Here is a 22,883-nt window from a genome sequence, read left to right on the forward strand (position 1 = left end):
AACTAGAATGAAATTGCAACTGGCGGATGGGCACATAGAAAGGCCTATAGGATTGCTTGAGGCAATTGTGGTATCTTCCTGTGGCATAGAGTACGAACATACCTTTTCCATAGTAGATTTCGGCAAGAAGAACAACTATGAAATTATCCTTGGTAGGCCGTTCATGAGGCAACTCAAAATGGTGCAGGACTGGGGGTATGATTATTTGTATCTAAGACATGCTGAAACTACTACACGCGTAAACATGAAAAATCATAGCTACCATGATGTCACGAGAACCCCTGTGGAAGAATTTGACTAAGCCACCATTAGTGGATCAGAAGTCCCAGCGTGGCTTTGTAAGAAAAAAGAGATATGGATGTGTGGAGCATCTCAATGTAGTGAATTTGACCACGATGAAAGGACACTAGAGAGGGTCTTGGAAGACGATGCCTATATACGAGAACCTTTTCCTGAAGAGAAGCTCGAACCCCTAGAATGGTCTCAAATTTTGGCTACATTGGATGTATGCGTCAATGAAGTCACTCCCACCAAATTTTGTGATGAGAATGGCTACGATATCATACCATACTACATGTTGAGCAAAATTGTGGAGGAGGACGAGGACGAGGTAGATACTGAGAATATGAGGATCCATAAAACGGAAACGAAACTTGAGATTAAGATAGTGGGCTATGTGGACATCCCCACTAAAGAAATCAAGAAGGAAGGAGAAGAATTTTATGATTCTTCTGATCAAAGTGAAAACAAGGATAACGAGGATGACGAGAAGTCGGAAAATACAGAGGGAGACGACAATCAAGATAAAGACAATGACGTCTTCTACAATTTCCCAAACCAAAGTGAGAGACGCCAAAAAAGATACAAGAGTAAACGACACCACATCAATACACCAACCAGGTTGAGACCCATGCCAGAGTTTAAGGGTAAGACACATTTCCTTATGAACATTCATGATGTTGATTGTGCTAAGGATAAAGTGTCAGGAAGATTTCTTAAGGTTGCTGAAGACTCAGGATTTAAGTCCAGACTGTTGAAACCTAAGAAAACCAGCAAACCAAAAAAAAGAGTTGCAACAGAAAAACTGAATGTTTGTGGTAGTCCAATTATGACGAAAATTGAACCAAAAACGAGATACAATGAGTTGAAACAAAAAATTAAAAATGTATGGACAACTAAAATGGAAAGTACCGATGGAACAAACGCTAGTGATGGGAGTAAAAAGATAGATGTACCTCCTCACTATTGTAAGTACACCATTCAGGAAAGAAGATTGGTGGTTCAACAACCAATGAGGGAGCCTAAATCAAACGAGTCCTACGATGAGCCAGAGAACGCTAAGAAAATAGACTTAGCAGAGCCAGGAGAAAATCCTTGACCTTCTTACATTGCCACGGATCTAGGTCGAGAAGAAGAGGACTTACTGATCAAAACAATTAAGGAATTCTGAGATGTATTTGCATGGTCGTACAAAGATTTGAAGGGAGTGGATCCTAACATTTGTGAACATTCAATCCCTCTCAAAATTGATGCAAAGCCAAGCAAACAACGTCCCTACACGTATAATGATACATTCGCCAAAAGGATAAAAGAGGAGATAGACAAACATATGGAGACTGAATTTATTTATGAGATAGAACACACGGATTGGGTGTCCCCGATAGTGGTGGTACCCAAGAAAAATGGGAAATTACGAGTGTGTGTGAATCTCAAGAAGGTAAACGCAGCAACAATAAGAGACAACTACCCTCTTCCTATCACTGAACACGTCCTGGAACGAGTGGCAGGCAAGCAAGCCTATAGCTTTATGGACAGATTCTCTGGTTATAACCAATTGGGGGTCAAACTAGAAGATCAATACAAAACAGCATTTACAACAGAATGGAGCATATATGCGTTTAGGGTAATGCCATTTGGTTTGACCAATGCTCCAGCCACATTTCAGAGATTAATGACACACGCTTTTAAAGAATACTTGCGAAAATTCTTGGATATTTACATGGACGACTTGTGTGTCTATTCTCTATTGAGAGAAGACCATATAGATCATCTGAGAAAGGTATTCGAAAAATGCAGAACGTATAGGATTTGACTCAACCCAGAAAAATGTGTATTCATGGTACGACAAGGTAAAATCTTAGGCCACATAGTGTCGGCTAATGGAATTACCACTGATGAAGACAAGGTAAAGGTGATCATAGAATTGCCAAGACCAAACATTGTATGAGAGGTACAATCATTTATGGGACATTGTGGATACTACCGACGTTTTATCTACATGTACGCGGTAATCGCAAAACCCTTGTATAGTCTAATCATGCTCTTCATTTGGACAAATGAATGTGAGGAGTCATCCAGAAACTAAAAGATGCACTGGTATCTGCACCAATTCTAAAAGCACCAGATTGGTCAAAGATCTTCCATGTACATGTAGATGCTTCGGCATTTGCAATAGGCTGTATATTAGCACAACCAGATGAGGGAAAGATGGATTTTCCAATCAGTTATGCTAGTAGACAACTCAACAGTGCAGAAAAGAATTATACTACCACTGAAAGAGAAGGATTGGGCATGATATATGCTGTAAAGAAATTTCGGCATTACTTACTCGCGAACAAATTCACATTCTTTGTGGATCATCAGACACTCTTGTACTTAGTAAACAAACCTTGCAACACGGGACAAATTGTAAGATGGTTCATTGTGTTGCTGGAGTTTGATTTTACGGTAGTAGTTAAGAAAGGAAAAACTCATCAAAGAGCAGACCACCTTTCTCGATTACTACATGGTGAAAAAGCTACCGGAGTAGATGATGATCTCCCAGACGCATACCTGTTTAATATAGAGATGGTACCGAAATGGTCAGAGAAAATTATTCCGTTGCTGACATATGGAATGAATCTTGACGACAAACACATGGTAGAAGACAAAAACAATTGGACTGGACGGGGCATGAACTTTCAGAACGGTTAGAGGACCTTGAAAAATTAGATGAGTTATGACTCAATGCTATAGCGGCCATCTATGCAAAAAAAAGACAACAAAAAGAGTTTTTTGACAAACATGTCAAGAACGAGAACTTTAAAACGGGCGACTATGTCTTAGTATACACCCTTAAACAGCATGCCAAAAAGCTAAAGAAAAGGGGCATGGGGCTTTATTTGATCCAAGAAATATCGTTGAGCGGAGCAGTAAAACTGTCGACACTAGATGGAAAAGAAATGCCGAACTGGATTAGTGGGTGTCGTTTAAAAAAATATCATCTACCTTTAACACCGGAAATGTTGTTTCAACTGCATTATGGAAAAACATATAGACAGGAACAACAAAGAATTCAGGACCAGGCACAACAAGAAGCAAAGGAACGGATTGCTAAACGAAAGCAGTTTCTCAGGACAATAAACATGCTCACCCCAATGATGACTGACAAATATCCTCTTTCAACATCCCAAATAATTGAAGCGGATATACAAAGTGATGAATTAGAAAAGACCATGACAGACCTTAGGGCTCAGAACGATAGCATCATCGACGACTCGGAAGATACATGGTGTAGTCCTTACATAAAAGCTTATGCAGGCACAAAACAAGTTGAAATCTATGCATTACTTGACACTGGGGCAAAAATGAGTGTCATCAGCTTTGAGCTCTTTCAGAAACTTGGACCAATGAAGACGATCCCAGAGACACACAGATTGAAAGTAGCATCGGGTGATGAGGTGACCACGTTGTGTTCTATTATAATACCAATCACAGTGCAGGTACACCCATACACTACAAAATTCCATGTACTGCCACCAAGTAGTTCAGCAACTCCATGTATCTTAGCAGTGTCATGGATGAAAGCTAACAGGGTATTCATTGATTTGGATATGAATGAGGCACTGTTCAGAAAGGAAAACTTTTCAGAACCCTTCTTATCATATAACCAATTAATGTCAAGGAGGAAACAAAAGTTAATACAACCGCAAAAATCTGCCATACAACAAACAAAGTTTACAAGTCCAACAACGTCTTATCAAAAATCAGCAACCATGCAGGGAACCAGGCAAGTTTGGGTACGGCGTACAGAGCTGACCGAGGCACAATTACATCAAAAGCGGAAATACAAAGTTTGGATAAGGCACGATAGCCTAATTGCTATAAAAAAAGAGTCAGAAGAACAAACAAAACACTGAAAACAAGCCCAACTTCAAAGAAACATAGTCAATCTGTCAAATACGCAACGGACTATATTGGTATGGCGGCCAAAAGTGCCAATTCAAAACGAGCCAACAACACAAGAAGGGTGGACAAAGATGACAATCGTGCAGCTATCTACAATTGTCAAGGTCAAGCAACATCATGCAAACAGCACGAGGAAACAAACAGAATCCACAACAAAAACTACAAGGATGTATCAGACACAAGTCATCAAGGTAGAAAGAAAGAATGTTCCACCAGATATGACAATATCGACTTCAAAGGAACCACATACGCCAATTCAAAACCAGTGGAAAACAATCAAACAACGAGCGGCAGAGTTACAACTACTACTTGCAAAGAAAATCTGCCAGCCAATTCAAGATACCACAGGAAACCTCAACAACAAATGCCAATAAGCGCATCGCTTATACCTTCCTCCTGCACCGCATAAATTCTTTCTACATGCATTGACTGCACATGCATATAGGGCTATATTACAAGGCTTGCATTAGCATGAGATCAAACCCATGCACAACACATACCCTTGACGATACCCTGTCGTCCGGGAGGACTCCAATTAGAAGGAGGGAAGGCATTCCAATGCAGACTCATGTCATATATTAGAGGGTAATGTTTGTGAGCAATTTTTCAACTATTTTTTTATTTTATTGTGTGATTTTGGGAAAAATAATAGGCCCTTGTAATTAATCAGAATTGGGGACCAAATCATCATTCATGAGCCCCTAGGGATGTGTATAGACTATAAAGAGAGTCAAATCTGGCCAAAAACTGTCTAAAAACAACAAAAAATAGGCCAAGGTTGACGATAATGAGAGAGATTGTACATAGACGAGAGAAAATTGAGCTACAAAGTGTTTTGCTTTTCATTGGTATTTTTCTAGGTTAGAATTGCTATTTTTGGGTTATTTTGGGATTTATTTGCTTTATTTTAACCATTTTCTAGCAAAAATTATAGAAAAAAATCCGTAATCCAGATGGAAACACAAAATAAGAGATGCCTGATCAGAGCAAGGTAAAGAAGACACAGAAAAAATAAGGACTGCAAAGGTGACAGGGCAAAATGACCACCGTCATGAAGGGACCTCCAACTCGAGAAATCTGCAAAAGTGGTAAAAGTGAAGCAACCGAAATCCAAATCAGGAAATTTTCGAGCCTAAACCGCATCTCGCAAAAAGTTATGGCCACAGGTAAATAGATGGAAAATTTGGTGTTGGAGTCTCGATTACATATAGAGAGGCTAGGCTAGAAATCCCTCATTTGAGTCATTTTCCATAGTGAGAGAGAGAGAGCTCCCTACAGCAGTTGAGACTTCCAGGAGCTCATCCATCGTGCACGGTCACCAGATCAACATCAGATATGAGAGGTATGCTCGTCAACACTGACTCTAAGTGTTGTTTACTTCAGTTAGTCGCAAAACCTCGCCGGCATCACAATCACAACCTGTGCACACATATGGTAGAATGGTTGTTAGGGAGACCTAGAGGCCACCAAATGGGACCAAAAGTGAAAGGCACAATGCTTATAGCTTAGGGATCAATCCTATGACCTCAAAAAGCGTAAAGGAAGCCGCTCAGAAAACCCTAATTTAGCAGGACCTGCAAAAGGGCGACAAAACCAAGGTGATCGGAAATGAGCCAAAATTCATAGACAGCAAGCCAATAACCTCGACAAACCGACTGAAGGGTTAGACTATGAAAAAGTTCGTCAAAACGGAGCCTAAAGTCCCTATCTGACGAAAACCGTACAAAGCGTCACGATACTCTAACGGGCCAACCAAGTGACAAAATTACACCAAATTCAATAAGGAACATCCAAAGGAGGTCAACTACGAGGTGGAATGTGTCCACTCAGGAAAAAAGTTCTTCCACTAGGGTAAATGCCGGCAACAGGCCAGAAAGACGTCCAAATGGTCGTTCTTGGTGTTTCAAACACCAAAACAACAATTGACTGCTTGGATGGAAGGTCAAAAGGAAGTAAAAGACAGCCGAAATCATACAAAGACCAAAAGGAACCGCGACCATCACCTAAGTGGTCTACTTCGACTTCAGGACCAGCTAAGTGCTACAAACAGGGAGTACATTCTGCTAAATTGATTAAAACTTGATGTGTGTGTCTAGGAGGGCCTATTAAAACCATGATTGTCAACTACCATCAAAAAATTGGTAAAAATGACAAAGTGCTCAGTCTATCGCGATAGACTTGAACTTACACTTAGACAAGGAAAACTTTGACTTTGGCTTCATGAGGGGTGCTAACAAGGAATGTTAACCACCAATATCAAGTCAAAGTGCAAGAAAAATCGTTTTTGGCCAAAAACTCAGTCTATCGCGATAGACTTGCTACAACAATAATTGGGGGGAAAGACTTTTCAAATTTTTACAAGCTAGACTTGGGGAATCAAATGAAGGCAGTACACCAAATTTGGTGCCAAGATGGACTCATATGGCAAGCTGAGAAAGACATGCAGACAACTCAGAGTCAGAACAGGACATCTCAAGGGCAGACAGGTAAAATTTACATGTGAGGGGTCAAGAAACCTTGCATCAACTGGGAGAAGGCAGACAGATGTTCACAAAGACAAAAAATGACAAACTGGAACTAAGTCCTAGTCTATCGCGATAGACCAAGCAGAGGGATACTGGACCATCTTATAAAAAATTTGAATTAGCAGTTGTCTTCAGACGTCTCCATCGCACTTTGAGGCAGAGGATGAGCACATGTTCGACATGTGTGATGAGTTACTAGCTCATGAGCACAACGTGTGCGAGGAGGATTGTCAGCCCTGCACTAAATGGGCAGCCGAAACGGAGGATAGATTGATGACGAGTGCCCGAACACCTCTTTACGAAGGTGCATGGTACTCGGTGCTCCGAGCATCGTTGGAAGTACTGAACTTGCAAGAAAAATTCGGTTGGAGTAATTCAAGTGTCGATGCACTACTTCTGTAAGTATGGAATGTGGCTTTTATATACTCTCCACTCGCTTTATGGTGCCGTCTTCTAGGAATTATACTAATACGCATGTTTGTTATAGTTTGATGGGAAAGATGTTGCCAGAAGATCACCACATGCCTCTAGATCATTGACAAGCTAGATCATATGTCACTACACTTGGAATGGAGTATGAGCGCATCCATGCATGTATCAATGATTGCATGCTCTACCACAATGAGCATGCACATGCTACCTCATGTCTCGTGTGCGGGGAGGCAGATACAAGACAGGAGTGAGCGGGGTGCACCTACCCTGCAAGGTATTGAGACATTTTCCATTAATTTATTTCATCCAACACATGTTTAAAAGCAGGTCTACCATGAAGCTTCTCGCGTGGCACGTGAACCATCACTCAAATGATGGAATGATGTGTGTCCCTGCTGATTCACCTGCATAGAGACACATCAAAACTCAATGGCCATAGTTTGGGTTGGAGCCTCAACACTTGAGGCTTGGGTTAGCAAGTGATGGTGTCAACCCCTTCGGCAATAACTTTACTTCATGGAGCACTTGGCGTGTGGTGATCTTCAACTACAATATTCCACCATGAGAGACAACCAAGAATGGAAATATAATTCTTTCCTTGCTTGTGCCAGGGAAGTGCAAAGTGTCAAATATTGACATTTACCTCGAGTCCCTCATCGTGGAGTTAGAGGAGATATGAAGAGGCATTCCTGTTGTCGATATCTCACTTGCAAAGGGGGGGAGAGAGGTCATTGTGAGGGAAATCCTTAAGTGGACTATGCACGACTATACTGGGCTTGGAGAGATTTTTGGTAATCCCCTTTCCTTTATCTCTCTCTCCCTCTTTCCCTCTCTCCCTTTAGTTCACTCATCTCTCTAACCATATGATATGTATGCAGGGTTGTCCACATCAGGGCACAATGCATGTCCTACTTGCGGGCCATCGTTGGTGACGGAGAGGTCCGATTCCTTGTGCAAGGTAATCTATCCAAATAACCATCCTTTCTTACCCCAAGGGCATAACAAGCATAAGGCTCCCAAAAATGGGAAGACTCCTCTAAAGCTCACGATGGCAGATTGGGCAACCATTCGAGAAGAACACCACAACAACAATCCGGCTCCATGTCCTCCACCAAAAGGTATGTCAAGGTATTCCATATTTTTAAGGCTTCCATATTGGAAGGAAGTAAAAATACAACACCTCTTGGATCCCATGCACATATTCAAGAATGTAGCCCAAACACTATGGGACCACATTATTGGCAAGAAGGACTCTTTGGGTGCGAGGGAGGGTTTGAAGCTTTTAAAACCTCTCCCCGCCTCTGCTACTCCACGTCGTGCCCCAAATGGAAAAATTGTGCTTCCTAAAGCACCATGGATACTAGCCAAAGGAGAATTAGACAAGGTGAAGGGTACCATTACCTCTATTCGCACACCAACAGGATACATGAGGTCGCTAAAGGGAGCTTTCACAAAATCGAACAAGGGTGGAAGCGTTCAATTGTATGGGTTGAAGTCCAATGATTGGCACAAGATGCTTCAGGTAATCTTCATACTCCCTATTCTATCTAGAGTTTGTGTGTATGACTATCGCTCACTTTTCCTTTCCCTGATTTACATTGTAGTTCATTCTGCCGGTGAGTATGTGTATATGTGAGGACAAGAAAGTCGGTGAGTATGTGTATGACTATCGCTCACTTTTCCTTTCCCTGATTTACATTGTAGTTCATTCTGCCAGTGAGTATGTGTATATGTGAGGACAAGAAAGTCGGGACGCTATTTTCAAACTAGGAGAGCTAATAAGGTACACCACAAGACTCCACTCAACTACACATTTTTTATGTGCACAATAATTTCAACTAGCACTTAGTGTATCCTTGTGTGTTTTCTTGCAGATTTGTGAGCTCCAAGGAAATCAAAATAGATGCTATGCTTGCTCCTCAAACATTGCAACTGAAATTGTGTGTGCCATTTGTCATAATAATCAATATCTAATTCTCCTAAATGATTTTCTCATGTTAAACTGATCATTTAATATGGGGAAGTGGCAGGGGAGAAAAAGCTAGACTATTGGTTAAGCTAGCAAACCGGCCACAGTAGGGATCCAAAGGAAGGAAAATAGGGATCCAAAGGGGGGAACATCTGCAAAAGAGCAATGTGAAACAATGGGCTTAAAAGACGCTAAGGTTCAGCTCATTAAGACTTCCAAAATGCTAAGGTTCCAAAATTCAAAGGCTGTGTCCAAAGTCAAACATTAGGGGAATTGGATGCTTTGTGTGTGTCACAAAAAAGTCTTCATAATCCCTACATAGGAGGGGGCAAGCCTTGCAAGTAGGGGATGAGCAAGAAACACCCACACACACTCATAAGCTTCATTTGTACACAAGGGGAAAGAGGGATACATGTCAGCTCCCTAGGCGAGATGCCCACAACGTGTACTCAAATCCTATTGGATGGCCATGGAGGTGGACCAATGAGAATTAGGCTAGAGTAAATCTAGTTTAAAAAATTATAAGACACTTAATAAAACAACCAATAAGAATTAAGCTTTCTAGAAGACTATTGGATAGTCTCCCAAGGGGACCAATGAGCATTCAGCAGCCCAATGGATTGTGTGATTCCTATTGGCCAAGAGGCAAAGGGGTCCAATGAGAGTTTAGTTACATTTATTAATTACTTAAAGCTCTCAAAAAAGGGTAAAGGGGGACACATGTTAGAAGGCTATCATGTATGTTTCTTAATTTCCATTGGCTAGGCCAGGGAGGTCCAATAGGGCTTTAGCATGAGCATTTACCAAGAGGGGTCGACCAAGAGAGAGAGGGGGCTGATTTTTGCAAGGCATTATCACACACACACTCACACAATCTCATGTGTGAAGCAAAGAAGACTCTCTATCCTTCTCAAGCTTTAATGGAAAGCTTACCCCCTACTCCAAGAGTGTGAGAAGGGATGCCTACACCAACAACCCTTGGCTTTGTGATGCAAATCCAACCAAGAGCCAAGCTGAAATGCATGCTCATCTCCTCTACCATGCTAATTACTAAGCTAAGCTATGCTAATATGAGTGATTATGTGAGGAGATGTACATCTTTCTTGTAAGAATACTCCTTCTTCCTCTCAATCTACTCTCATACCCCACTAGCTCTCACCATCTTCGAAGGTGTGTGAGGTCTTGGGTCTAAAACCGTGAGGGAATTGATGTTGTGTTTAATAAGTGTTTTTCTTAGTGCATGAAGTTTCCATAGTCATTGCACTAGCTAGTGTTGGAGGAACACAAAGAATTGTATTGTAAAATGTCTCTCTTGATGGGAGAAACCATACTACAAAGCCTTTTGGAGGGGAGACCGGCTCCATGCAAATCCGGTCCTCAACTGTTGTCAATTGCTAAATTTTTCTCTCTTTTGAAGTATTGTTCATGCTATCTAACTAGGTGTTATGCTTTTTGTTGCTCACTCCACCCAAGCACTCTTGTTAATCTCATTAGGAATCTATTCTAATGAAATGGTCACTATGTTCATGCTATTTTCCACTACACACAAGTTATTAAGCCATTAAAGGTTACATTGGTATCAGAGCACAAGGTTTCTCTTTCCTTGCTCAAGAAGGGAGGTCCTCAAGCTAGCTATAAATGGTTGGTACTATTAATTGCATGTGAGTAAGTAGAAAAGGGATTTTTTAACCTTGCAGTGCGCCTGCCTTTGTGCAATTAACGGGGCATCACTGTCGAGAGCTATGGTCTTAATAGTGGAGTCCTGCCTACGACTTAACCACTATTGAGCTATTAGAAGCTTGACAAGAGCCGGTGCTGTTTTGGTGTTAAATGACCCTCTCTTCTATTCCTTGCAATTAATGGTATTCGAGCCACGGGTACAATAGCTTCAGTGCTTTTTCTAAAGGGATAAAGAGGAGTAGCAACTAGGGCTTGAAGTGCCAAAGTACACCTTAAAGTTGTTATAATGGATGACAATAGTAAAGAGAGTGAAATTAATGTTGATAAATTTGATTTTGCTAATGATCAAGCTACTAATGATGCCCCGATGCTTGTTAACTATCTTGGTTCTAGGCTTCAAAAAGCCATGGGCAATACATCCCTCCAAAGTGAAGTGCAATGGCAGCTTCGTGCTCGTGGGATTATCCAAGCTCCCCACCATGACGAGAGAGCACCTAGGAAGCCTCCTTGTGAGAATTCCAAAAGAGGCCTCTCTTAGATTCGGGAAGAAGAAAAGGATCCATATGAAGGGCTCAAAAATTTTCTCCTTGATGACGCATCTCCTTCTCAAAGGAGAAATCAAGATCCTCCACCGAAGGAACGAAAAATAAGTGAGTCTTCTGCCACCTAGGTGGAGATGGCTCCACAAAGACGGCGGTCTAAATGCTCTCCATCACCTCCAAACGGAGAAGACCATCGCATACTTCTCCACACCACACTTCAAAGAGGGATGACAAAAAGCAAGAAAGAAAAAGGTGAGAAAGAGGACACCCTCTTCTCCATCTTCTTCATCCTCTTCCTTTTATGAAAGTGATGGTGAAGACAATGAAGATCAAGGCAAGAAAAAGGTGAGAAAGAGATCACCCTCTTCTCCATCTTCCTCAAATTCTTCATCTTTAGAAGAAAGTGATGGTGCAACCTTCAAACCATCAAAAAGAAGAGGCAATAGGAAATCCTATGCTGCATGGAAGAGGTCGTCCAAGCTCAAGAAATTCAAAGAGGGAGAGAAGAGCATCTCTTTCCTTACCTATGATGACAATTTTGGTGCTACGGACAAAGTCTTGGCCTTTATCCAACAATTCGATGCGGGGTTTGGAGATGAGGGCTTCACAGAGTCCTCTAAGCTACGCCATGTAGCTATGCACTTTCAAAAGTCTGCCAAGCAATGGTGGTCTAGCCTACGGGAAAACGATGAAGCTCCACAAACATGGAAAGCTTTAAGATCTTCCATTATGAAGCAGTTTTTGGCCATCGATGCCAAATACAAAGTACTCACCGAATGGCGAAGCTTGGAGCTCTTTCCCTATGAATCCATTCATAAATATGTAGACAAGTTTTGGGCTTTACAACTCAAAGCCCCTATCTTCAAGAATTTGGATTTTGGAGAGCAAAAGCAACAATTTATGCGGGCTTAACTCAAGAAATGGTGGAGTATGTCAACTCCCAAAGGCCATGCACCATATCGGCGGTTATACACCATACCATGGTGGCCTCTCGAATCAATTTCGAAACGGGGGCTAAAAGAAATTCTATGCCCACAGAAAATAAGGGTTCCAATGAGCCTAAGGGGAAGGACAATGTCCAAAAGTCTCCTAAGGGCAACTCCAACAAAGCTAAAGAGAAGGGAGTTTATAAAGGCAAAAATAAACTCCTCCTGAAGAGCTTGAGCATTATCGCAAGGATAACTGATGTTTCAAGTGCGGCGATCAAGGGCATGCATACCACGCTTGTCCCCAAAAGAACATCCGCCATGAACCTCCTAGAGCTACCTTGGTCAAAATCCAAGAGGAGGAAATTCACCACAAAGGATCTCCTCTATGCCATGCTTGGGGAAAGGTAAGAGAACATGATGCTTTTATTCTCTTTGACCCTGGTTCTACTCACAATTTTATATCTATAGACTTGGCCACCAAGCTAGGCATACAATCCTAAACGAGATGGGAGATGTCCTACCCGCAGACGGTGCTTTCAAGGGTCAAGAAGCTTCAGTCACTCCCTTAATCATGAAATTGAGTCTCCATGTCTAAAGCTATGTGGACAAAGAGGACTTCTTTATGTCTCCTCTCAAGCATGAGGATGTAATCCTAGGGGCACCATGGTTTGCTCGCATGGATGCCAATGTTAAGTTCCCTGAAAGGAGAATCTCCTTTAAGTTTAGGGAAAAAGATATGTATATAGATGCTAAGGAAATGGGTAACACTATACCCATTGTATATATACAAGCTTTCAACAAGTCAATAAAGAGCTCTATTTTCATGTACATGATTTTTGTTAAAGATTCTCAAAATGAACCTAAAGTTTTAGCAAAAGAAAATATACACAATCAAAAGGAATTAGAGTTATCCAATTTTCTCAAGGGGTTTCAGGATGTCTTTATTGACGACATCCCTTGTGAGCTACCTCCTAAACGAGGTAATGATGACCATGCAATTGAACTTCTTCTAGGAATTTCAACGCCCAACAAACCTCCTTATAGAGTTTTTCAAGCTCAACAAGAGGAGATTATGCAGCAAGTGCATGAGTTAGTTAAGAAGGGCATGGTTAGGACTAGCTCATCTCCATTTTGTTCTCTTGTGCTACTAGTGCAAAAGAAAGACGGCACATATCGTATGTGTGTCGACTATAGAGCACTAAATAGGATCACTATCAAAAATAGGTTTCCCATTTTGTGGGTAAAAGACCTATTTGATAAGATACAAGGGTCCACCTACTTCAGTAGGGTTGACCTAAAAAGTGGCTATCATCAAATAAGGATAGTTGATCAAGACATTGTAAAGACCGCATTTCGCACTACGTTTGGTCTTTACGAATACATTGTCATGCCTTTTGGCTTGACCAATGCATCAGCCACATTCAACTGCTTGATGAGTAAGCTATTCAAGCCTCACCGAACCTTTACTAGAGTGTTCTTTGATGATGTCATCACTCTAATTCATTAGACGAACACAAGCGACACCTCCAGGTAATAATTCAAGTTCTAAGAGAGAATAAACTTTATGTTAACCAAAAGAAAGTGAATTTTTCTTACAAGAGATTCATATTTAGGTCACATTATCTCTCAAGATGGCATCCAAATGGATCCATCAAAGTTAGAGGTAATAAAAGGATGTCCTAAACCAAGAAATCTTCATGAGTTAAGAAGTTTTATAGGTATGTGCGCATACTATAGATGCTTCATAGAAAAGTTCTCACTAATAGCAGGACCATTACATGACCTAACAAAGAAAAATGTTGGGTACACATGGTCTGCCAAGGAGAACAATGCTTTCGAAAAGCTTAAAGAAAAGCTTATCTCACAACATGTGTTTACACTCCTGGATCTCTCAAAGCCATTTGAGGTCCAATGTGATGCTTGTGGTGATTTCCTTGGAGCTTTTTTGCTTCAAGAAGGGCACGCCATAGGCTATGAAAGTCGAAGGCTTGACCCTATTGAGAAAGCTCTAGGCATATATGAAAAGTAACTCCTCGCAGTTCTACATGCCTTAGACTCATGGAAGCACTATGGGACTCCTTTCATTCTGCGAACAGATCACCAAAGTCTTAAGTACTTTATGACGTAGACCAAGCTCTCCGACAACAAATGAGGTGGGAAAACTTTCTTTCGCAATTTCATTTTCATATTTCTCACATTGCTGGCAAGCATAATCAAGTAGCCAATGCACTCTCAAGACGGCCGAGAGTGAATGCGGTTTCCATAGCAACTCACAATGATCTATCTTCTATGATAGATGAGTATACTATTGATCCCGATTTTAGAGACGTGAGTTCAGCCCCTGCACTAGGGAAGAAAGAGGAACCATTTACATTACAAGATAGTTATCTTCTCTATGGCAATAAACTATGTGTTATTAGCTCACTACGTGAGAAAGTAATGTATGAATCTCATGCTCCTCCTTATGCATGGCATAGAGGGATTCAGTCTACCCTAAAGGGGATTGAAACATATTTCTATTGGCCTACCATGAAAGCAAACATACAAGAGTATATTCTAAATGTGTGGTATGCCAAAAGACGAAGTTTGATAGAGGGAAGCAACTTGGATTGCTTCAACCTTTGCCAATCCCTAATTCACCATGGGAGAGCATATCCATGGATTTTATCTTTGGATTGCATAAGTCTATCCATGGGAATAGGGGAATATGGACGATAGTAGACAGGTTCAGTAAACAAGCTCATTTTATACCTGTCAAAAAGACTATCAAAGCCCATCAAATGGAAACCCTCTTCATTTCACAAATCTTGAAGTACCATGGCTTGCCAATGCCCATAGTGTCGGATAGAGATCCTAGAATGACCGGTAATTTCTAGAAGGGTGTCTTTGAGAATTTAGGGACAAGGCTAAATTTCTCTTTGGCCTATCACCCGCAAACGGATGGCCAAAGTGAAATAGCTAACCTAACAATTCTTGATCTACTAAAATCGTATGTAACAGAAGTAGATCAAACGTCCCAATGGGAGAAGTACTTACCCTTAATGGAGTATGCCTACAATAACATTGTACATACTTCCACGGGAAAAGCACCTTTTGAGGTAATAGAGGGAAGATAAAAAAATCCTTTGCTACTTAAGGTACACGGGAAGATCTTCGCTGCAGATGAGTATAGCCGAGACCTACAAGAATCTTTCCAAAAGATTAAGGATGCTATCTCTATCTCACAGCAAAGGCAAAAGGCTAATGCTGAAAAGCACAGAAGAGCCAAGCCTTTCAAAAAAATGATTGGGTCTTACTCAAATTTCCCAAGGCTCAATTAAGGCACACCACGGGAAAGAATCCTACGGGACACCAAAATTACTATGCTAAATTAGCAAAAAGGTACTATGGTCCCTTCCAAATTCTTAGGCCAATCAATGAGATGGCCTATCAACTCAAGTTGCCCAGTCATTGTCTCATACACAATGCTTTCCATGTGAGCCTATTAAAGCCTTACAAAGGAGAGGCACGTCAAGAATCAACTATTGAAGACCCACTGTAGATCGAGGACCAAGAAGAGGTGCTGCAGCCGGAGTCCATTCTCCAACATGAAGGCAAGGTACCAAGAGGCGGTAAGACTATCTGACGATATCTTATTAAGTTTAAAAATTATCCTTTTGAAGATGCTAGATGGATGCAAGGCATACAATTAAAGGATAACCTAAACCTTGTCAATGCTTACAATGCTTCCCTAGAGTAAGCAAATGTATTTAAATGTTAATAATGAACAAAGTTTTTTGTCTTATAAGGCTCTCTTTTTCTTTATTGTGCACAAAAATGAAGTAGTATGCATGCTTAGATCAAGTTTGTGGAGATGAGGTCTCCCAAACACCAAGTAGAGCTCGTCACTCTACTATGGAAGATTGATAGGACTAATGTGCGGACATTCTTGCGGCAACTTAGGCTATCAAGCACCAAATGGACTAGGCATCCATTCTGGAATGATGTCGTAGGGTAACATAGGTATCCTCTACCCGGTAGGAAAAAGGACTAATGAATCTACCCCATACTCGAGCCCGACTATGATTTGAAGAGAGAGATAATATCATAATAATCAATATCTAATTCTCCTAAATGATTTTCTCATGTTAAACTGATCATTTAATATGGGGAAGTGATAGCGGAGAAAAAGCTAGAATATTGGTTAAGCTAGCAAATCGGCCACAATAGAGATCCAAAGGGGGGGCCGTCTGCAAAAGAGAAATGTGCAACAATGGGCTTAAAAGAATATCATAATAATCAATATCTAATTCTCCTAAATGATTTTCTCATATTAAACTGATCATTTAATGTGGGGAAGTGCCAGGGGAGAAAAAGCTAGAATATTGGTTAAGCTAGCAGATCGGCCACAGTAGGGATCCAAAGGAGGGAAAATAGGGATCCAAAGGGGGGGCCATCTGCAAAAGATCCATGTGCAACAATGGGCTAAAAAGACCCTAAGGTTCAGCCCATTAAGACTTCCAAAATGCTAAGGTTCCAAAATTCAAAGGTTGTGTCCAAAGGTCAACCCTAGGGGAAATTAGATGCTCTGTGTGTACCAAAACAGTCTTTGCAATCCCTACATGTGAGGGGGTGAGCCCTTCTTCTAGGGGATGAGAGAGAAAGTCACACACACACAGGCTCCCTTTACACAAAGGGAATTAGGGACACATGTCAGCTCCCTAGCCCAGATGCCCACAAGGTGTGCCCAATTCCTATTGGATGGCCTTGGAGGTGGACCAATGAAATTTAAGCTAGATTAAATCTAGTTTAATTAATTTGAAAAACACTTAATAAAAGAACCAATGAGAATTAAGTCTCCTAGATGACTATTGGGCAGTCTCCCAAGGGGTCCAATGAGCCTTCAGGAGCCCAATGGCTTCCTTGATTCCTATTGGCCAAGAGGCAAAGGGGTCCAATGAGAGTTTAATTGAATTATTAATTAACCTAAAGCTCTCACGAAAGGGGAAAGGGGGACACATGTCAAAAGGCTATCACTTATGCTGCTTAATGGTGATAGGCTAGCCCTGGGGAGGTCCAATGGGATGAGAGCAAGAGCATTTAGCAAGAGGGCTCGCCCAAGAGAGAGAGGGGGGGCTGATTTTTGCAAGGCATTATCACACACACATTCACACAATCTCATGTGTGAAGAAAGAGAAGACTATCTCTTCCCAAGCTTTAATGGAGAGCTCATCACCTACTCCAAGCTTGTGAGATAGAAGCCTACAACGACACACTCTTGGCTTGTGGATGCAAATCCAACCAAGAGCCAAGATTCAATGCATGCTCATCTCCTCTATCAAGCTAATTACTAAGCTAAAGCTATGCTAATATGAGTGATTATGTGAGGAGATGTACATCTTTCTCATAAGATACTCCTTCTTCCTCTCGATCTACTCTCATACCCTGCTAGCTCTCACCATCTTCAAAGGTGTGTGATGTCTTGGGTCTGAGAACGGGGATAATTAAAGTTGTGTTTGTTAAGTGTTTTTCTTAGTGCATGAAGCTTTCATCTTCATTGCACTAGCTAGTCTTGAAAGAACACAAAGAATTGTATTGTACAACGTCTCTCTTGATGGGAGAAACCATAATACAAAGCCTTTTGGAGGGGGGACCGCAAATCCGGTCCTCAACTGTTGTCAATAGCTTAATTTCTCTCTCTTTTGAAAGTATTGTTGATGCTATCTAACTAGGTGTCATGCTTTTTGTTGCTCTCTCCACCCAAGCACTCTTGTAATTCTCATTAGGAATCTATTCTAATGAAATGCCCACTATGTTCATGCTAATTTCCGCTACACATAAGTTTTTAGACCATTAAATGTTACATTGGTATCAGAGATCAAGGTTTCTCTTTTCTTGCTCAAGAAGGGAGGTCCTCGAGCTAGCTACAAATGGTTGGTATTATTAATTGCATGTGAGTAAGTAGAATAGGGATTTTTCAGCCTTGCAGTGCGCCTGCCTTCGTGCAATTAACAGGGCATCACCGTCGAGAGCTATGGTCTTAATAGTGGAGTCCTACGGGGCTTGCCTACGGCTCGTTGCCTACGGCTCTTCCACTATTGAGCTATTAGAAGCTTGACAGGAGCCGGTGTTGTTTTGGTGTCGAAAGACCCTCTTTTTCTATTAATTGCATGTGAGTAAGTAGAATAGGGATTTTTTAGCCTTGCAGTGCGCCTGCCTTCGTGCAATTAATGGGGCATCACCGTCGAGATCTATGGTCTTAATAGTGGAGTCCTACGGGGCTTGCCTACGGCTCTTCCACTATTGAGCTATTAGAAGCTTGACAGGAGCCGGTGTTGTTTTGGTGTCGAAAGACCCTCTGTTCTATTCCTTGCAATTAATGGTATTCGAGCCGCGGGTATAGTAGCTTGAGTGCTTTTTCTAAAGGGGTAATGAGGAGTAGCAACTAGGGCTTGAAGTGCCAAAGTACACCTAAAGGATGTTAGAATGGCTGACAATAGTAAAGAGAGTGAAATTAATGTTGATAACTTTGATTTTGCTCATGAGCAAGCTACTAATGATGCTTCAATGATTCTTAACTATCTTGTTACTAGGCTTCAACAAGCCATGGGCAATCCGTCTCTCTAAAGTGAAGTGCAACGGCAGCTCCGTGCTCACGGGATTCTTCAAGCTCATCACCATGATGAGAGAACACCTAGGAAGCCTCCTTGTGAGACTACCAAAAGAGGTCTCTCTCCGATTTAGGAAGAAGAAGAGAATCCATATGAAGGGCTCAAGAATTTACTTCTTGATGATGCATCTCCTTCCCAAAGGAGAACTCAAGAGCCTCCACCGAAGGAATGAGAAAGAAGCGAGTCTCCCACCACCTCGGCGGAGATGGCTCCACGAAGACGGCGGGCTAAACTCTCTCCATCACCACCAAAGCGGAGAAGACCATCTCTCCATGCCATAATTCAAAGAGGGATGATAAAAAGAAAGAGAAGAAAAAGGTTAGAAAGAGGACACCCTCTTCTCCATCTTCTTCATCCTCTTCCTCTTATGAAAACGATGGTGAAGATGACAAAGATCAAGACAAGAAAAAGGCAAGAAATAGGTCACCCTCTTCTCCACCTTCTGAAGAAAGCAATGGTGCAACCTTTGAACCATCAAAAAGAAGAGGCCATAGGAAATCCTATGCCGCATGGAAGAGGTCGTCCAAATTGAACAAATTCAAAGAGGGAGGGAAGAGCATCTCTTCCCTTAACTATGATGGTACATTTGGTGCTACGGACAAAGTCTTGGCCTTTATCTAGCAATTCGATGCGGCGTTTGGAGATGAGGGCTTCACGGAGTCCTCTAAGCTACTCCATGTAGCTATGCACTTTCAAAATTCCGCCAGGCAATGGTGGTCTAGCCTACGAGACAACGGTGAAGCAGTTTCTGGCCACCGATGCCAAAGACAAAGTACTCACCGAATGGCGAAGCTTAAAGCTCTCTCCCTATGAATCCATCCACAAATATGTAGACAAGTTTTGGGACCTACAACTCAAAGCCACTATCTTCAAAAAGTTGGATTTTGGAGAGCAAAAGCAACAATTTTGTGCGGGCTTAACCGAAGAAATGGCGGAGTATGTCAACTCCCAAAGGCCACGTACCATATCGGCGGTAATACACCATACTATGAGAGAGAAAGTCACACACACACACACAGGCTCCCTTTACAGAAAGGGAATTAGGGACACATGTCAGCTCCCTAGCCCAGATGCCCACAAGGTGTGCCCAATTCCTATTGAATGGCCTTGGAGGTGGACCAATGAAATTTAAGCTAGAGTAAATCTAGTTTAATTAATTTAAAAAACACTTAATAAAAGAACCAATGAGAATTAAGTCTCCTAGATGACTATTGGGCAGTCTCCCAAGGGGTCCAATGAGCCTTCAGGAGCCCAATGGCTTCCTTGATTCCTATTTTCCAGGAGGCAAAGGGGTCCAATGAGAGTTTAATTGAATTATTAATTAACCTAAAGCTATCACAAAAGGGGAAAGGGGGACACATGTCAAAAGGCTATCACTTATGCTGCTTAATGGTGATAGGCTAGCCCTGGGGAGGTCCAATGGGATGAGAGCAAGAGCATTTAGCAAGAGGGCTCTCCCAAGAGAGAGAGGGGGCTGATTTTTGCAAGGCATTCTCACACACACACTCACACAATCTCATGTGTGAAGAAAGAGAAGACTATCTCTTCCCAAGCTTTAATGGAGAGCTCATCACCTACTCCAAGCTTGTGAGATAGAAGCCTACAACGACACACTCTTGGCTTGTGGATGCAAATCCAACCAAGAGCCAAGCTTCAATGCATGCTCATCTCCTCTACCAAGCTAATTACTAAGCTAAAGCTATGCTAATATGAGTGATTATGTGTGGAGATGTACATCTTTCTCGTAAGATACTCCTTCTTCCTCTCAATCTACTCTCATACCCTGCTAGCTCTCACCATCTTCGAAGGTGTGTGAGGTCTTGGGTCTGAGAACGGGGATAATTAAAGTTGTGTTTGTTAAGTGTTTTGCTTAGTGCATGAAGCTTTCATCTTCATTGCACTAGCTAGTCTTGAAGGAACACAAATAATTGTATTGTACAATGTCTCTTTTGATGGGAGAAACCATAATACAAAGCCTTTTGGATGGGGGACCGGATCCATGCAAATCCGGTCCTCAACTGTTGCCAATAGCTTAATTTCTCTCTCTTTTGAAAGTATTGTTGATGCTATCTAACTAGGTGTTATGCTTTTTGTTGCTCTCTCCACCCAAGCACTCTTGTAATTCTCATTAGGAATCTATTCTAATGAAATGGCCACTATGTTCATGCTAATTTCCGCTACACATAAGTTTTTAGACCATTAAATGTTACAAGACCCTAAGGTTCAGCCCATTAAGACTTCCAAAATGCTACGGTTCCAAAATTCAAAGGTTGTGTCCAAAGTCAAACATTCGGGGAATTGGATGCTTTGTACTATGTGTGTCACAAAAAAGTCTTCATAATACCTACATAGGAGGGGGCGAGCCTTGCAAGTAGGGGATGAGAGAGAAACACCCACACACACTCACAAGCTTCATTTCTACACAAGGGGAAAGAGGGACACATGTCAGCTCCCTAGGCCAGATGCCCAGAAGGTGTACTCAAATCCTATTGGATGGCCATGGAGGTGGACCAATGATCATTAGGCTAGAGTAAATCTAGTTTAATTAAAAAAACACTTAATAAGAGAACCAATAAGAATTAATCTCTCTAGAAGACTATTGGATAGTCTCCCAAGGGGACCAATGAGCATTCAATAGCCCAATGGCTTGCGTGATTCCTATTGGTCAGGAGGCAAAGGGGTCCAATGAGAGTTTAGTTGCATTTATTAATTACATAAATCTCTCACAAAAGGGGAAAGGGGGACACATGTCAGAAGGCTATCACTTATGCTTGTTAATTTCCATTGGCTAGGTCTGGGAGGTCCAATAGGGTTGTAGCATGAGCATTTAGCAAGGGGGGTCGACCAAGAGAGAGAGGGGGCTGATTTTTGCAAGGCATTATCACACACACACTCACACAATCTCTTGTGTGAAGCAAAGAAGACTCTCTCTCCTTCTCAAGCTTTAATGGAAAGCTTACCACCTCCTCCAAGCTTGTGAGAAGGTATGCCTACACTGGTGCAAATCCAACCAAGATCCAAGATACAATGCATGCTCATCTCCTCTACCATGCTAATTACTAAGCTAAGATATGCTAATATGAGTGATTATGTGAGGAGATGTACATCTTTCTCGTAAGAATACTCCTTCTTCCTCTCAATCTACTCCCATACCCCGCTAGCTCTCACCATCGTCGAAGGTGTGTGAGGTCTTGGGTCTGAGACCGTGAGGGAATTGATGTTGTGTTTGATAAGTTTTTTTCTTAGTGCATGAAGTTTCCATATTCATTGCACTAGCTATTATTGAAGGAACACAAAGAATTGTATCGTAAAATGTCTCTCTTGATGGGAGAAACCATACTACAAAGCCTTTTGGAGGGGGGACCGGCTTCATGCAAATCCGGTCCTCAACTGTTGTCAATTGCTTAATTTCTCTCTCTTTTTAAGTAATGTTCTTGCTATCTAACTAGGTGTTATGTTTTTTGTTGCTCACTGTACCCAGGCACTCTTGTTAATCTCATTAGGAATCTATTCTAATAAAATTCTAACTATGTTCATGCTATTTTCTGCTACACACAAGTTATTAGGCCATTAAATGTTACACCATTGAAGATGCATTTCCTCGATCGGTCCTTCTTAATCAAATTCACCTCTTGGTTCATGTGGTGGAGGAGATCGCTATATGTGGAGTAGTTCACGCACAATGGATGTTCTTCTTAGAGAGGTCTTAAAGACTCTCAAATATTTTGTGCGGCTACGGTCACCACCAGAGGCATGTATGGCCGAAGGGTGGATCGTTCAAGAGGCATTTTTTTACATACCAGAGTATTTGTCACAAGTTGATCCTTCAATGCCTCGCATGTGGTCAGACGAGGAAGATGCAAGGATGACTTCACACTTGCCAAGTGGAAAGGGGAAACTACTTAACATGGATATGAATCTATTTCGAG

The sequence above is a fragment of the Adiantum capillus-veneris genome, chromosome 28 (assembly GCF_014529385.1).
Source record: "Adiantum capillus-veneris isolate H3 chromosome 28, ASM1452938v2, whole genome shotgun sequence".
Classification (NCBI taxonomy): Eukaryota; Viridiplantae; Streptophyta; class Polypodiopsida; order Polypodiales; family Pteridaceae; genus Adiantum; species Adiantum capillus-veneris.